At 38.1% G+C, this 16581-nt stretch overlaps 1 protein-coding gene across 4 annotated transcripts in view; it reads right to left on the bottom strand.

Moving 5' to 3' along the window:
- Window positions 1-16581, bottom strand: part of LOC138141634 (chaoptin) — a 161735-nt gene that overhangs the window by 138475 nt on the left and 6679 nt on the right. For 2 of the 4 annotated variants that reach the window (XM_069062360.1, XM_069062361.1), the window contains exon 2: window positions 10115-10232. The exons of 1 other annotated variant lie outside the window; for it this stretch is intronic. The gene's annotated coding sequence lies outside the window, so the exon portion shown is untranslated. The remainder of the gene's footprint in view (window positions 1-10114; window positions 10233-16581) is intronic. One more of the 4 variants, XM_069036184.1, reaches the window with a different exon arrangement.

Raw genomic sequence — 16581 nt, 5'->3', positions numbered from 1 at the left:
CAAGATACAATGAAAGAAAACAGGGAAGAATGTAGGCTCATGGGAGGGGACTTTAACTGAAGAATAGGAGAAAGAGGAGCAAGAAATTGGGAAGAAGGGAAGAGGAGAGGGGGGATGGGAAAAGAAAATCCAAAGACAAGGTGGAAAATGCAGAGAGGAAGAGACTGATGGAATGGATTGAAGAAAATGGATGGGAACAAACAAGGGGACGGAGAAGGGGAATGGACCTATATAAGCAGAAGAGGGGAAACAATGACAGATTACGAAACAGTAAACGAAGAAGCATGGGAAAGAGTAGAAGAATTCAGAATAGGAGAAAGAGTAGAGTCGGACCATCTTCCGCTAGAAATAAGTATAGAAGAAACCAACCATGAAGAAAGGGGAAAAAGAGGAGCAAAGGAGGGTCAGAAGAAGGTACTAATAAAAATATGGGATAAACAAGGAGTAGCAGAGTATAGGAGGATACTAGAAAAAGCCAGCAGGATGTAGAGAAGATGACGGTAGAACTGAAAGAAGTAATTGAAAAACAAACGACAAAAAGGAGATAGTAGTAAAGGGAGCAAAAGAGACAGGAAGGAAAAATGAGTGGTGAAACAAAGAATGGGAACGAATGAAGAAGGAAGCAGTAAAGGCGTTAAGAGAATGGAAGAGGACCAATATCGACAAAAATACCTTTCTAGAAGCGAAGGGGAGGGAAAGAACAGAGAAGGAAAGGGGTGGAGGATAGGAATACAAAAAATTTTTTGGGGAATATGTAATCAAGAATCCGACAGCCCGTAAGGCAAAATGAAGCATTCATATTTCATACTAAAAAAACACAGATCTGCAGTGACGAACCACGCTCAAAGAGATGACCAATTAAATGAAAAAAATCCAATATTGGCTTTAAGAATGGTGTTTAACTAATAGGAAAAAGGTTTGGTACAGCAATACATAATTGGAATACAAAATTAATTTCACTCAATAGTGCATAGGCAACCACATATACGGCCGATAATGTAGATCTCTGCTCCGGCAGTTTTCAATCTTAATACAAAAAATGACTACAAAATTACTATTAACTATTTTTTATTAAAAAGTAGTGACTTTCTTAAACTCTGTACTTAGTTTTAGAAATTTAATTCAGTTTTCTATTAGACTGGAAACTGGAGCGTCAAAAACTTGACTCACGATTTTAGCAGCGCTGTAAATTGTGGCTGGAATGCATCAACAGAAAACCAAAGATATTCATACGCTCTGCATTTTATGACTCTACGAAAATTTGCACCAGTCAGATATGCCAATTTGCGCCACGCGAGACCGACGACTGAAATAAGCAGACACTCTGCAGACTTTCCAATATAGTAAACAGTGTCTAACGATACAACACACAAATATATATTCGTCATTTTGCGAAACCCTCCACTCCAACTGTGCATCCATTTACAAAAGAAATATCGTTCTTGTTTACATTAGAAATTCCCGTTTTTCTTATTATGAATCTATAATTCAACTGCAGACCATATTGTTATGTTCTCCGTGGGTAATCTTATTTTTAGAACACAATTTCAGCGAGACGAACCTGGCTTTTAAAGCAAGTGGATAACAAAACTTATTTAAGTTCTTCAAAGTTCAAAATTATACAAGATTTATTCAAGACAATATAGTGGTTACGCTGAACGAAATTTAATCCTGAAAAATGTCTTCTCGGGACACTAATCACTCTCAACTAGCGTCTTTCTACGCCCACAACTTACCAAACGAGTTCATCAAATTAAATATTCACTTGTAATGTTTCCCTTCAAAGCGTTCCAACCCTCCGACCCGAACGGAATTCATTTTTATTAGCAAACGCGATGGGTTCCTAATTAACTGCTGAAAACCATCTCTCCGACCCAATTAATACCACGTTAGTATGCGCGTCAGGGTGGTTTCCTGGTTCGTTATAGTTACATCACCCGACCACTTCTTGATAATCCTGCCGTACGTTTTTCAGGACTAATTCAGCGCTCGTTACTCACTGAAACGTCGATTCCGACCGCACTACAAGTTTCTGGTCCCAACCAGAGTTTAAGAAATATGCCAATAAAACTGCCACATTTCCTAGATAAACTTATTTATGCAAAACAACGCGTCCGAATGCAGTGCGCTAGAAAGTTTGCAAGTGCGATAAATTCGGAGCGTTTTTATCTTGAAGTTTTTCCAAACGAATCCCAAATTGCGACACTTAAATGAGTCACGAACAAGGCAAATCAGAAAAAGAGGACGAATTTTTTCCTTGAAAAATCTACTGTTGCAGTGTTTACATTTATTTTCATCTCCTCCAGACTAACGTCCTCGTATATCACTTTTGATGAGCCATTAAAGAGTGGCCCGTTCTGAAGAGCTAATATGTAAAGTGGTCCTCGGTCGGGTCCAGGCTTGGACAATAACTCTGTCGGTAATTTATGTTAATCACTTCCACGAGGAAAGTCTTAACAGAGACAGCGCCTCCCCACTCAATCTATGAGGCAAGTTATAATGAGCCTCCGTCTGGACCAGGCCGATTCCCCTATTAGTAATCTTCCTCGTAATCTGCTTTATCTCGTGATAAAGACTGTCAGAGGACAGATGCGGCTGGCAACGTCCGGCTGATGATTTATGGATCGCCCACCGAAAAACTCCAATTAAATCAGTTTAATTACTCCCACATTGATTTAATGGGCGACAAATTAATTACTCGCTGTTCCCCCATCTTTTGATCGACGTCGCTCGATACTCCAAGCGAGGGGCTCGATATTGTGCTGTTGGAAAGGATTTGACAGCGAGTCTTCAGAGGCCACGAGTGCCACTTTACTCTATATTGTTTTAGCACTATTTGATTCATCGTTTCCAACTGTTAAAATTTCTTACCTCTTTACCATACAGACCGCACCTCCACCTTCCTCTTTTTTGTTTTTTACATTTAAATAAAGCTCTACACTCCTGTTACTCCCTCTTTTTCTCAAGTGTCTTGCAGCGCCTCACCCTCATAACTCTTGATTCCTTGCAGTCAACTTTCATCCGCTCTTACCACAACATTTTTCATTCTTTGGTGGACTGTATTGTTAGTCCTTGTCGTTGCTATAAATTGCAAAGCAAATTTAGCGTTGTTTTCATCAAACGCTTTTAACTCTATTCCGATTTTGCCACTTTACTTTACAATAATTTTACACTTTACCTTTTGAGTTAGGTCAAATCTACCAACTGCTTCTGATAGATATCATTTTACTAAATGGATTGCGAAAACCGCATGACTATACAATATTTATACAAAATGTCCACTTTAGACGCATCGTGTTGTTTAGAGAACAACTTCATTTTTTAACGGTGGTGCAGAAAAAATGTATTAGATAAGAAAAGACCAAGAGAATAATAAATACTTACTGAGCTCAAATACTTTTAGGTTATTTGGCAGCTACATAAAAAAATAGAAAAAAGACTGGGAAAAAAATAAAAGAGACAAGATAAGAACCAAGCAGAAAATATGTAAAAGATAACGTAGTGATTAATTTATAAAATTAGATGTCTTTATACTGTATTGGATTTTTTGTGGTGTTTTAAATTTAAATTTTTATAAAGGTATGATAATTATCATTTAATGTCAATTTTCTTGACAAATTTTCTATAATTTAATATGTGTTATCTCTCAGAGAGTAATTTTTCTCCTTCGCCAAAATGGTTAAATTTAAGAAGGACGTTAATGTTTTAAAGAGAAATATTGTCCTGTTGCAACTTTACAATTTTTCATGTGTCAAATAGTAAACAAAACAAGAACGAAAGATGCAGAAGAAACTAAGAACCATCGCGAAAGAAGAAAAAATGGAAAGGAAAGAAGTAAAAGTGGGATATAGGAAAATAACAATAGAGGGGTACAGTGGAGATGGAATGAAGAAAGGGAGAGACTAGAGATTTTTCGGTGCGAAGAGGAATAGGAGATGGAGAAAACGGAGACAACGGAAATGGAAATAGGACAAAGAAAAAGGTAGATGGACAAAGAAAATGGGAACTGGAAAAGAAGTTCAAAGGGGAACATAAGAGAGAATATAAGAAGCAAAAAAAATAACGAAAACGGCAGAAATGAGGGTGTTATATTGGAACGTAGCAGGTTTAAAAAAAAGAACAAGAATTTTGGAACTGGGAAAAAATAGAAAAGTTGTTACCGAAAAAGTACAAATGGCAATATCAAGGGCAAAGCGGGGAAAGAAGAAAGGAAGAGCTGCTAGGGGAATAATAACAGGGGTAAAATTGGGGAATAAAGAAAAGCGACAAAAAGAAAAGGGAGAAGAAGAAGGATGTATGGAAAGAAACGTACAAATAGGCAATAAATGGTGGAAAATAATGACAATATACAGCAAAGACATGAAGACAACAAGAAGAAGTGTCCAAGATACAATAAAAGAAAACAGGGAAGAATGTATGCTCATGGGAGGGGACTTCAACTGAAGAATAGGAGAAAGAGGAGCAAGAAATTGGGAAGAAGGGAAGAAGTGAGGGGGGATGGGAAAAGAAAATCCAAAGACAAAGTGGAAAATGCAGAGAGGAAGAGACTGATGGAATGGATTGAAGAAAATGGATGGGAAGTATTGAAGAGGAACAAAGAAGAGGACGGAGAAGAGAAGAGTATAGGAGGAGACAGATTTACAGAGCAGGATGTAAAGAAGATGGCGGTAGAACTGAAAGAAGTACATAATTGAAAAAGGAACGAAAAAAAGGAGATAATAGTAAAGGGAGCAAAAGGGACAGGAAGGAAAAATGAATGGTGAAACAAAGAATGGGAACAAATGAAGAAGGAAGCAGTAAAGGCGTTAAGAGAATGGAAGAGGACCAAAATCGACAAAAATAGCTTTCTAGAAGCAAGGGGAGGGAAAGAACAGAGAAGGAAAGGGGTGGAGGATAGGAATAAAAAAAATTTTTTTGGGGAAAATGTAATCAGGAATCCGACAGCCCGTAGGACAAAATAAAGCATTCATATTTCACACTAAAGAAATGTTGGTCATTTTTTTTATCACGAAACACAGATCTGCAGTGACGAACCATGCTCAAAGAGATTACCAATTAAATGAAAAAAATCCAATACTGGTTTTAAGAATGGTGTTTAACTAGTAAGAAAAAGGTTTGGTACAGCAATACATAATTGGAATACAAAATTAATTTCACTCAATAGTACACAGGCCGATAATGTAGATCTCTGCTCCGGCAGTTGATAATCTTAATACAAAAAATGACTACAAAATTACTATTAACTATTTTTTATTAAAAAGTAGTGACTTTCTTAAACTCTGTACTTAGTTTTAGAAATTTAATTCAGTTTTCTATTAGACTGGAAACTGGAGCGTCAAAAACTTGACTCACGATTTTAGCAGCGCTGTAAATTGTGACTGGAATGCATCAACAGAAAACCCAAGATATTCATACGCTCTGCATTTTATGACTCTACCAGCTGGTTTAAAAAAAAAGAGAAGAAGAATTTTAGGACTACTTGAAACAATCTGAGATACTCGTAGTGGATCTGGTAGAAACATGGGTAGAGGAAAGGAGCTGGGAAAAAATAGAAAAGTTGTTACCGAAAAAGTATAAACGGGAATGTCAATGGGCAAAACGAGGAGAGAAGAAAGGAAAAGATGTTGGGGGAATGATAACAGGGAACATTGGGGGTTAAAGATAATCGACTAGAAAAGGGAGAAGAAAAAGGATGTATGGAAAGAAACGAACAAATTGGCAATAAATGGTGTAAAATAATGACAATATACAGCAAAGAGATGAAGAAACAAGAAGAGCTGTCGAAGATACTTTGAAAAAAAAAACAGGGGAGGGGACTTCAACGGGAGAACAGGAGAAAAAGGAGCTAGAAATTGGGAAGGAGTTGGGAAAAGAAAATCCAAAGACAAGGTGGAAATAAGGGGACGAAGAAGGAGAATGGACTGCTTCTTATAGATATCATTATGCTAAATCGATTGCGAAAACCGCATGACTCTATCTCCAATTTTAATTTAGAAAAAATTAATTTGTGGATTTAACAAAAATGGTGGAGGCGCCGTGATAAAATATCAATAAATGTATTAGATAAAATGTAAACCGAATTTTATAGATTTAATTGAAGGTAAAAAACTGGGCAATGCTATCACCAATATTAGATATAAAATAAATTGATATATAGCGAAAATGGTGGAAGTGCCGGAATATTTTATACAATATCTTTGTTATCTTTTGAGTTAAATTAAATTTAAGAACTGTCTTTAATGGGTATAGCTAGAGCAAATCGAATGCAAAAGACGACACAACTTCTAGTACTAAAAATTAATGTCTATAATTTAAAAAATGGTGGAGGCGCCGGGATAATTTGCTCTAAAACTATCAATATTTCTATTACTGTTGGAGCTAGATTACAGTTATTTATCTGACCCGCTTAGTAAATTAATCTTCAGGGGCGCGCGGCTTTTGTGGGACGAGTGACGTAAGTAACGAGCATCGTAAAATATTACAGGTCTCTTCTAGGAGCCTGTAAAATATTACAGGGCTCCACCCGTAACTACTCATTTACTTAGTTACCACAAATGTCTGTCAACTGTCATTTACTTAAAAGGTGGAAATAAAATAAATAACTGTCCTGCTCTCCCCAGACTCTTCCACTCTGTCTTCCACTCCTCTCATTATCAGTTATTACGAATAACGGTCGCTTCGTGTCATGTCACATATGGTAATTTCTGTTCTGGCCGGCAGTAATTAATTTGAGCTTATCGAATGGTGTATTGCTTTGTAGTATAAACACATCGATGTGTGCGGTTTGTGATTAATTTTCAATGTTGGTCGAGATCGGTCAGGATTCTTGTCACATACCGCCAGCCGGATAATTTGCTATCTGCAGATTTTATCCGGGTAATTTATAAAAATGGAAAATCCTTTTTAAGCGAGCCATTATTTATCGACCGTTTCAATTAACAAATGGGAAAGATTTATGAGCGAGTTTGAATGGAAAATCTGACCGCGCGATTCTTCAGCCGAATACATCGACGTTGCATTAATTCCAAATGGTATATTTTACAGACTGTACTGTAGAACTGTCAACACTCGCAACAAGTAGCACATAGCGTTTTAGTTGACTCTTACAGCTTAACAGTATAGTATGGTCCATTGAGAATTCGCAACGTTAATACGTAACTATTCAATTCATGCGATGGTGGGTAGGCAACCAACTATATGACCGATAATGTAGATTTCTGTAATAAGCAATTTTTTATTGAGTTTTTGCCTTTCCGATCGATGTTGGTTCATTGCCTTAATTGTTTCATATATTTTTTTTGTGTTGTAGTAATTTATTGCATCTTCCATTCAGCAAGATGTATATTTTTGAAGGTCACAGAAAGTAGGTACGACAAGATCTGTATTAAAGTATTATTGAATGGGGAGTAGATTTTTTTAGTTGTTGCATTATCCGGTCGCCGGTGGCGGATATCCGCCCTTTCCCCCCGATCCCGTGCATACAGCGAATGCACTTTCGATTCGCACAAGTCGAACAATAAAATATAAGCGCGTGTTCGAAACTGGAAAATATTTCGCCATTGCTCGTATCGATGCCCCGTTAAATCCGGAGAGCTTTTGCATGTTAACACCGGATATATTTTATTCGTGTGCATCGTCTGCTCCACTTTTTTATTCCATTTAGTTGATGTTCCAGCCCCCCCACATAACTCATTCCCGCTTTATTGTTAATTAATAATACACGAATCGCGTCCCCGTTTTCAACAAAAACCATTCCGGAGCTCCATTTTCTTAAATTCTCCACTCCCAACTTTTCAGAGAGGTTCATATTTCATTTCGTACATTCTGAAAGAATAACACGCCTGCAAATATGGCGTACGAGGGGCTTGGAGGATTTCGTCGGAGTGTCTCGACGGTAAATACGGCAATATCCAGTGGTGATATTTGAGCGTACCTCATAACAATGAACCCGTCTCAGCGCCGCCCCCGCCCGGAAGGGCGCATTACAGTTGGCAATTATTAAAGCGTCGCATAAAGGACGATTTTTTGCCGCCGGGGGCATTGGCAAATATTGGCTCTTGTATCTAGTTTTGTGGAACAATGGAAACGTTTGTTCGGCGTGGAAAAAGTCGATCTTTGAACGCCGCCAACAATTTTAATAGGCGGCAAGGAGCAACAGCTGGCCAAATTAGAGAAGAAAATTTATGAATTTTATTCCGCAAATGTTCGAACTTTTACAACACTTATGAAAAAACTTACGGAGCAGACAAAAGACATTTAAACTTTCCCGTGGAAAATGGATTCGCACATTTTAAATGTCTTACGGGGGGCCTAATGCAAACAAACATCGCCTCATTTATCTGGAGAAAGCTCCGGAATCATCTCCTGGCGACAGGACGAAAGCTCAATTTCGCAAAACCACATCATTCACAAAAATGCGTTTCAGTCTGTTGCAAAATTTCATTTACCAACTGCAAGGGTTTAGGTCCTTTGTGCTCACACTATTTGCAAGAGCTCGTCACCATTCAACTGCACTCGTAAGCTGCTTTTAATGAACATAAAATGTCATCAGGACTAATGTCTCAACTTTGCGAAAATTCTTCTTTGATCAGAGCAAGGACAAATTGTTGGAAATATCTCACAAATTAATTAATCACGTTTATATTTAAAATTTTATTTTGCGTTGGCATTTTCCGCACGGGTATTTATAAACTCCCTAATTGACGGATTCAGCTGAAATGCTAAAAAGATTTGGTCGAATTTATTTATGGAAATTCAGAAATAATGAAATAATAATCCGCCGGTCTATTTTTGAATTCTGCACCGAAAATTTGTGCCGCAATTAATTTATCATCGCATTTTTCGGGATATTGTTGTTGCTCTCGTTTGTTGTTGGTTGCGTTTTATTCACCGCCCTGAAACAATAGACACGAATTTTATAGATGAATAATTTACATTAATGCGTAGGCGAAGCAACTTCAACAGTTTTGTTATGGCAAGCTTGAAAACGTCCAACTCATAAAATTTCCAAACAATTTATCACGGTTTGAATACACTTTTTGTAATTACAACACTGTACAGCTGACAACGGATACCGTGCACACGGGGTTATTGTTACTCAATAAAATGAGCGCGCTGAAATTGGTTTCTGTTTATTTTCAGAGCAGCAAAATCTGTCAGTGTGCCAAAAAACGTACTCTTTAAGTGTGAGGCATGTCGAATAACATTTTATTTTAATCGCAACCACCAGATTAATTAAATCCGCGAATAAAACGCGAGGTCGCGATTGACTAATCTTTAGGACCAACGGTAGGACCGCCCCTATCGTCAATCGACCAATCGATTGTACAGAAAGCTGTGTCCCAACGCAACAGAAAGACAACCGAGCATTGTGGCCAAGCGCCTAGCGCGCCACTTTGCGCTCGGGAGGTCCCGGGTTCTAATCCCGGGGCCGCCTGACCTGGTGTGGGTTTTTTTCAGAGGTTTTACCACACCATCACATCGTGGTATGAGTACAGGTCTCATATCACACATAAGGCGAATGCCGGGTCAGTATTCACCCCTCAAAACCTACCACCCCGCACCCATCCTCACCGTACCATCAGTGAGGCTGAAAAGGCTTTGGAATGCCTCAGCAGCCATCGGGGGGAATGAAAGACCTTCTTTCAACAAAAAGACAACTCTTCTCCTGCAACCTAGCTGTCCAGGGTGACTGGATTCAACGTCCCGGATCGCTGTCCAGGATCACCGACGCCGGTGACAATAGCAACCGCGCAAGAAACACGTGTTTGATGAAATCCGCGATATCATCCGCGAAAAACATTACAAGATTAATTAACTCCCGTGACAGCAGCTGCCACAAGATTCGCATTCAATATATTAATATTGATATATTAATTAATTAAATTATCCGCGAGATTCCGCGATATCCGCGAAATAAACCGCGAGATTCCGCGATATCCGCGAAATAGACCGCGAAATTCTGCGAAACCGCGAAACAAAACTAAATCGATTCTGAGTGAAATGATGTTGCGAATATCACCGGAGACACTTGTTTCAACTTTTTGCGTTGTTGTTGCAGCAGACGAAGGCCAGTCAAGTAAAAAAACGTTAAGTGTTTGTTTTCGTCTCTTACCTGTATTTGTATAAAGCAGAATAAATCTCTTTTCCATTATGCAAGTTTCGGCTCTGTTGAACAATCTGGTTCTGCGAAGATAGGACGCATTGTCGGCGCAACTTACTTCAAGTAGACACTGAAATCAAAAGGCCGAGGTCTTAGCATACTTCGCTGCACAACAATGCAGAGGAAGGGTTATAATGTCATAGGAATGAGAAATTTCTTCAGAATTTGTCAAAGCGCGCTTATCGAAGTCCGTCGGGCGGCGTCACAATTTCAATCAGAGTTTGGGGGAAACGAAAATTAATTAGGAGAAAAATAGAGGTGGGCCAGTATTGAGCAAACACATAGCCACAATGCCACAAAGAGTTGCCTGTTCAGCCGAATCAATCGTTATAAAACCAATTTAAAACATAAAAACACACAAGATGGGGCGAATCTGGGTCGCCGTAATTGGGCCGAACGGGGCGCAGGCACGAACTGCTCCACGGGCCCGTCTGTCAGCCCAATCAGGTCCGCGACAAGACCAACAACTAATACATTTTAAATAAGATATAGTGTGAGCGCCAGAAAATATTCCTCAAAAGCGCGATCATTAAAATTTCACGCTCAACAGTTTTACCTGGATCTCTATTACGTAAGTTATAAAGTCTTCGAGGCCTTGACACACGAAAAGAAAAATAATATCCAACAACGTGCCAAGTTGTTATTTTTACGGTTCGTTCTTCGCCCCAGATAAATCACGCTCATAATAACCAATTAATAAAATTCAAGGAGCAGCCGAGCGGGAAGCGGCTCCTGAAAAATACGCTCGCGCCAGACAGTTTTTTAACCGGAGGGTGCGATTTTTCACCAGACTCGTATCAAACCAGAGACAAAGATTTGACGCGACTATTGACAACTCAAAATTAACACCAAGAAAAATTCTCTTATTCCTATCAAATTAAAATTTTCTTGGCTAAAAAAACATATATCACTTGCACAAGTCTGTTGGTTAGGAAGGAATTGCTCAAGCAATTGTCTAAACGGTTTATAAATATTGTTAAAGGTTTGGAAATGATGTTTTGTATTGAAAGCTACATCAGCAAGTCATGAGAAATTGGAATATTTCGTGGCGCGCTCCTTTCACGTCCAAACTGTAATAGCTACAATTTTTGACTCTTTTTTGGTACTTCTAATGAATGGGAATGATTACATGGATGCCGTCGTAGATTGGGGCAGGAATCTCGGGATATTTATCGCCGCACCACCACCCGGGGGCGGTGTATTTTTCCACCCCTCACAACATTAACGCCTATTAACACGTCTTTCCGCCTCGCCGAGTCCCATCTGTTAATATTACGAAGGACCCACCCCCCAAACATCCTTGAAGAATATCGCGCTCGGTCGAAACGACGTGAACCCAAGACATACATGATTCATTCGGCTATTTCAGATGTGAAAAGTATTCTTAGCATAATGTCGAGTTTCCGCTTCCTGTTGTAAATTTTATTCAATACCGTGCAATGAATACATATTTAAAGGGAACATTGAATAAGACAAACAGAAATTTCTGGGGTGTTTTGTGAAATAGTGACAGACGGATTTGGGGTGGGGATTTCAAAAGAAAACTTTCTAGACAGCAGGAAATTTACAAATCTGATGCAAAATGTGTTGTCTCGGCAGGAAGTCCGATATTGTTTATCTATCTCGCATTCAGGAAGTGAAACATAAAACAAACCAACTGATGTGGATAATTGTGATTGGTGGGTAGAAGGTCAATGTCAATGGTGAAGACTAGAATTTCCAAAACACTCACATCCGCCAGCGGTTCAGATGTGGGAAAAAATTCCATCAATAATTTTAAATTTAATTTGGGTTTGTCCTGCGTTACTTCGGAACAAGTAGAAATAAATTATTGTAATTTTGTTAATTGTTTACAACAAAATTGAGTGGAAAAAGATAATTTTATTGGCAGTTTGGAATAACAATTTAAGCGTGAGTGGTGTGAGCGATCATTACGAAATTGCATTGTGAAAAATGAAAATAAAGCAATAGATTATTAATAACGTGAGACATGACACTGAAGCAGCAAATAATGCATTATAAAAGCATTATCGGTTACATATTTTATCTGTTCGTTGGGCAATTACACAAAACGAGACCATGTTTTACCCTAATGACCCACTTTGTTAGAGAAATAAAATAAAAAGGCGAAACGGACACGTAGCACGATATCGTTTAATTGAAAAAATATAAAATAAAACGGACCGGTGAAATGTTCGGCGTGAATAGGTCCGGACTTGGAAATAAATCAAACAAAATTCAGAATCCCGTTTCAGCAGTTGATCAGAGCTTTCCGAAGGTCGTCCGGCTGAAATATTTACTGCTTTCAGCGAGATCATTAAGTTAAATCGCTGACTGTAATCTTTCGAATCCGCACACTATAATAATCGCTGGTGTAATTATTTCAGACCAAGAACAGGAAAAAGAAGAACCAGGAATAATTGGGATATCGATTAATTAATAAAGCACACGTTTGCCGAAGAGGTGAGCGGATTCGGTTGCTGTTATCGTGCCGATTAAGTGTTAATCGAGTTGTGGCAGAAATACCAAGATAATAGTTGAGACGCTCGCTGGAGAATTTTTTTGAACAAAACGTTTTATTTGTATGTTTGGCAACACACAAGCATTGCTTTTGAGTCTTGTCGATGCGGTAACTATGATTGTGATGTCTGTTACATTAGAGTGCGGTAGGGGTACTTTACAGCGCGAAAACTAAGCTTCAGGCACGAGGCGCAGCCGAATGCCTCATTACTTGGAGCGCTGTAAAATACCTACCATACGACGGCTTTTGCAGATTTTTTGTATTTTTCCTATTATAATTCTGATTGTTTATTAGTCAATAGAAACTTCAAAAAAAAAACGTTTATCGGAAAAATAATACATGTAAATGTGTTTTTTTACACTAACTTAAAGTATCGTATGAACAGTTCAATTCCAAAGTAACTGTAAAAAGAGTAAATTAACCGTGCGTGCTGCCGCACTCTCCCAGAAATTTACAACATCCGTAAAAGTGTGTTTTACAGTTAGGGAAGCCGAAAAGATTTTTTCTCCCTACCGGTTAGAAATGTAGGCTGTGGATACCTCATTTGAGGTGAGAAAATTCAACTTTCTCGCTAAGGTAAGAAAGTTAATCATGAAATGTTTATGGTAAAACTGTACCAAAATACAAATGTCAAAAGTGTCAAAAGTGAAATAAGTTATTGATAAATGAAAGCCAATTCAATGAAGTAAGTTGGTAGGTCAATCATATAATCTGGAAAATAAACAGATAAGCTAGGTAGGTAGATTACTTTACCCTGTTTATATCAAATTTTCGAACAAACCTCAAATCTTCAAATGCGATGACAAGTTAATTAAACAAATAACACAGCCTACTATTCAATTCTCAAAATTTTCGTTTTAATCACGAATATAACCATTTTTTTTTACTTTTTTCAACAAAGTTGTGCCGGTAGGGAAAAAAATTGTATTCAAATCTTGTTAAGAAAGTGTCCTTGCAGACCTTAGGCACTTACAAACCTCGTCTACGACTCGGTTTATAATCTTTGCCTGCGGTCTGCAAGAAACCACTTTCTTACCTTGGTTTGAAATATACTATTCATTGTTTGTCTTTAGTTATTAACTTTCACTTTCTAATTTTGCCTAAAATTGTTGCTAGAATGAATTTGATAATTTCAATTTTCCATTATTGGAGTATCTGTGCGGGACAACGCGAAATGATTGAAAATTTGTAGCCCAGACATTTTGAATTATAAAAAATGACGTAGATTGCAATCTTGTCCCTGCTTTTGGCAATTTTCTTGGGCAATTTCCAGGAGAGCGTATTTCCCGACCCGAGCAGAACTTTTCCAGCGAGGAAAAATCTTTATCAAGAGTCGCCTTACAGATCTAACTCCGTCATTCTCGAAATACCAAGCAGTGATAAAACCATGTGACTCGATACTTCCACTTTATGCAGAGTCGACTTCCTCCAAATCCCCTCGGAGATAAATAACCGCACACACGGTTCTTTGAACACACACACACACGTACAGCAGCAGAGTTTCCCCGTTAATAGATTTAAAATGTAAAACAGACGCGATTTGGTGCAAACCCGGCTTACTTAATTATCGTTTAAAGGGTCCGTTGGATCGATGCCGGGTGAAACGCAATTTGTGTCATTTTTTGCCCCTCACCCAGGGAAAACACTCACTTTCCCGATAAGTTTTCCAGCCGATGTAATTACAACAATCAACGCGGTTTGTAAACGATAAAGGCGAATTTATTGGCTTGTAAGTTGTGGTTAGGTAAATGGCTTTGCCAATAATTGACGGGGAAATTACATGAATTATTGTTAATTGTCGGGGTAAGAATTGCACGAAGGGCGAGACGACGACCTCCGTATGGAAATGTCTACATTTCCCGGTGGGATATTCAAATCTGAGGAGTTGCCGGATCGCCGACGCGCCTTCCAATATTTTTTAATAATACTTTTAAATTAAAAATCCCTCCTCAAAGCTTATGAATATTTTCGTTAAATATTCTCCGCCGAGTGGCCCGGAAATTGGATAAGAAATTTAAATTGAATCCCGCCTAAATCGGGAAACAACAAGACTTGGCGTAAACGCTCCCGTAAACAGACGACAACATTTTTCAACTGGCCGATAAACAACAGATAAAATTTTAACACGACTTTGAAAGTAAGTTTTTAGTGGCGACGCTCCACCAGAGACGAGTTCTAAAATTTCGCCGTTTTGAGCGCTCTCCAGTAATTTTATCGCCTCTTGCACTCGTAAACTCGGTTTAAATACGCGCTTTAAGCTCTTAACAGTGTCATACATATTGATTGGAAATTTCCTGGAACGTCAATTCTCTGTTTAAAATTGCTAATCGCATTAATACACCTACACCGGCGACAAAAAAGCTCGCCCAATGGAGAATTTAAGCCGATAAAAACATAAATATTTAATCGACTGTTTAAAATTTCATTTCGGAGGAAATTAATAAACGAAAATCGATTGCGTCACCGGAATGACTTTCAAGTCTGGCGGATTGACTTCCTCGAAAAAAAGGTGGGAGGAATCGGGAGTAATGAGAAGGAATATTTTTCAGTTAAAAAAATTGTATACAAAGCGTGACATACAAGAAAACTGGTGACAATAAAATTTAATTTCTTGTTTGTTGCACTTGCAAATGCTATTATATTTAACAGTATCTTACAAAAACAACACTTTTCTCAGTTGCCCAGTTGTCGACCTCGACTTCGTCTCGGTCTTCAATCTCTGGGCTTACCACAAAAAGACTCACTTCTAATCTTAATGATATAATCTATCGCGCGTTCAAATGAAATCCTGGGCTGAGAAGGCGTTGGAAATTGTCAATTGTTTTGCTTTTTTAAAGCGTAGATTAATTGGAGCATGTTGACAGCTAACCTAAAATTCAGAGCCAAAAAATCTTTCTTTTTTTCTTTCTTTGCAATGCTTTACTTAAAAATAGAATAACTTAACGATTCCTATTCTCGAAGCAAATATCTATAAGGGCACCCTTTGCTGAAAACATACATGTTTAATTATGTCCCGATTAAACTTAAATAAGTGTCATTCGTGTCAAACGGCGGGAAATTCAAACTTTACACTGTTCTAAATGGTGGTCCCAAAACATGCACCCCAAATTAATTTGTTTGCCCAATCAATTTTTTTAAAAGCTCCCCCTCTGCAAGTGTTGACTATATTTATTAAACCATAATTCAATCGGTCCTTTACACGGCTGCTCATCAAATTTGTAAACATGGACGTCGTTTTATCAATTATTCATACAAACAATTCGATAATCGATGGGATTGGAATTGATTTTGATTACCACGAATTTTACCTAGCTCCCGCTATAAAGCCAAATACAAATTAAAACTTTCAGTGCATTTCGGTCGTGAAAAATGCACACACAAACCTGCATTATTCATTAATCTGCATCCAAAGCTAGCTGAAAAATTTACCAACTTTGTACATTTTTGCCTCCAATCCAAAGCGTCTGTAACGGTGCTGTTTGATTTGGAAAAAAATCGAGGCGCGAAATTTAAAAATGATGACATAATGAATAATAAATTGGTTTAACATCACGCCTACCACTTTCAATTTCGGGCAAATGCAAGTATAATAAAAACATCAAAGCGAGGCGTCTAGAAAATTTCAAGTGTGGGAGAAAATTTGTGCCACCCACTCTCACCGGAAGAAAATGCTTTCATTCAATTTTTCCGGACTTGAACACAGGAGCAGAAGAGAGATGAGAGAGCAGCAAATAGACTGAAACAATGTTGAAGCTTTTTTGGAATTTTTTATTTGCAGTTGCAGTTTTGTAGTTGATTTTAAAAACAGATTCTTCCTTCCAAATCAATTGAGTCAAGACGTACGGATCAAGTTGCCATCTTGGAATTGGGGTGAACTTGACATTTGATAAGGGTCAGC

This window comes from Tenebrio molitor, chromosome 1 (genome assembly GCF_963966145.1).
Source record: "Tenebrio molitor chromosome 1, icTenMoli1.1, whole genome shotgun sequence".
Taxonomy (NCBI): domain Eukaryota; kingdom Metazoa; phylum Arthropoda; class Insecta; order Coleoptera; family Tenebrionidae; genus Tenebrio; species Tenebrio molitor.
This window is presented reverse-complemented; position numbering and strand designations above follow the sequence as displayed.